Source organism: Miniopterus natalensis, chromosome 20, assembly GCF_054644295.1.
Source record: "Miniopterus natalensis isolate mMinNat1 chromosome 20, mMinNat1.hap1, whole genome shotgun sequence".
In the NCBI taxonomy this organism is placed as follows: domain Eukaryota; kingdom Metazoa; phylum Chordata; class Mammalia; order Chiroptera; family Miniopteridae; genus Miniopterus; species Miniopterus natalensis.
In genome coordinates this window covers 23861986-23863995 of record NC_142100.1, presented here as the reverse complement: position 1 = coordinate 23863995, position 2010 = coordinate 23861986, and positions in this window count along the sequence as shown.

Genomic DNA, 2010 nt, shown 5'->3' with positions numbered 1-2010 from the left:
CTGCGGAAGACGCCGAAAGCCTGCTGGAAATTTGGCTGGTGGCCGATGGGGAACGATGGGAAGACGGCCGGCCGGCCAGCCAGCCAGCTCCGACCCGGAGAGGGTCTCGCAGGGAGAGTACCAGAAACCGCAGCGACCTCCCTACCAAAAAGACAGAGCCCCCCCCACACACAAACACACGTGTCCTGTTGAACACATGCACGCACACCCACGTGCCTCTACTTACCCCCAGTCTGGGGGGGAAGAGACAGAAGACCCCTGTGACACCCCATGCGGATCCCATCTGCGTCTCTATCACATCTGTCTGCCAGCAGGGGGATTCAGGTCAAGCGCTTAGGGACCTGCGGGGGCTCCTAGGGGACAAAGGGGCACTTGGGAAGCTCAGCCGACCCCCATCTCTGCCCCCAGATTACTGAGCAGTTTTGCAAAAGGGCAGGCCACAGGGGGCGGGGGACTAGAGGTGTCTTACTCTGTGCTCGTGTCTCATCCTCTGGACCCTGACCACCTCCCCCCTTCCCATCCCCAGGCCTCCTGTCTGTCCCAGATAAAGGCGCCGTTCGCCTTCCCTCCCCACCCCCATCCTCTCCATCAAATCGCTCCCCACGTCGAGATCCAAAGGCTAGAGCTTCTGGCTTCATGAGCGAGGCGAGGCGGCCAGGCTGCAGCCTGCGGGTCTGAAAAGCAGCCCGGAGCGCAAAGGGTCCCGTTCCCCGTCCTTGGAAGCGGGCGGCGGGGCGGCTGACGGGCTCCGCCAACCAGGGGCCTGTTGCCCCGGCAACTCACCAGCTCCGCCTCTGTTGATTGGCTGCCGCGGCGGAAGTCAGCCACGGATTAAAGGGACGCCAGCGATTGCTCTTTCGAAAACCTACCAGTCCCACTGTGGGTGGAGAAATAAACGGTCTTTCTCCTCCTCGCCCTGTCTTTTCCTGCCAAGGAAGGAGGGGAGGGGGGTGGCTCTGTTCTTGGGGACCTTTGGTTCACCCCATAAAGCAGCTTGCAACAAAGGACGGCCCCAGGACCTTTGCCCCTCTCAGCCTCGGGCAGCGGGAGATGCAGGGTTCCCATAATTCTCCTGTCCTGGGGCAGAGGGTTTGAGGGCGGCAAAGGCTGACCCTACCCAAGAGGGCGGAGGTTAAAGCTCCCTGGTGCCTCTCGGGCATGGGCACCAGGCCGTGCACACGGTGCTCCCTGGCACAATCCCGAGCAATGAGGAACGCAGGCCGGGAGCTCTGAGCCCCTGGGACAGTCGGGCAGAGAGCTGGGAGACACCATATCAGCTCCTGGGTACCTCAGAGCCCCAGCCCCTGCCCTGGGGAAGGAGGGCCAGGTTCTGTCTCCGGAGAGACAGGGACAGATCCCAGGACGTGCAACAAGCTTTCTGATCAGCGTTTGCAGTGTCCCCGCGAGCCCAGGTGGCTGCTGTTGACGCTGCGACCCCTGCTGGCCACCCGTGGGATAGCGCTGGATCCTGGTCCACCCTCTCCCCAGCCAGGTAGGTTCAGTTTCTGTCCCGCCCTATAGTCCTATAGTCATGCAAAACCGGAAACGAGTCCTTGGAGCCCCTTCCAGTTTCACCGGTCGGGTGTTTGCAAACATTTTCGATAAAATCGCCGGCCCTGTGATCCTCAAATCTCAGGTTCATCCACATCACCTGAGGAGCTTGTTAAGCATCCTGACTCCTCCCACCCACACGCCTTCAGACTGTGATGCAGATGTGGGTGGAGCCCAGGGAGCTGTGTTTCTAGCAGACACCCCAGGGGGCTGGGGGTTGGGCTGTGGGCCACAGTCCCAGAAACTCCTCCCTGGCTCCTGAGCTACCTCTCTGGGACCTAATTGGAAAACGACACATCTAAGTCACTCCCTCCTCGTTTTACCCAGGGTAAACTGAGGATCAAAGAGAGGAAAGGAGCCTGGCCCAAGGTCTCCCCGACTCCAAGGGTCTGTCTGAGTCTTGTACATTGGGCTCCCAGCCTGTTCTTTCCGAGGGCACCTGATTCTGGGAGCTTGAGG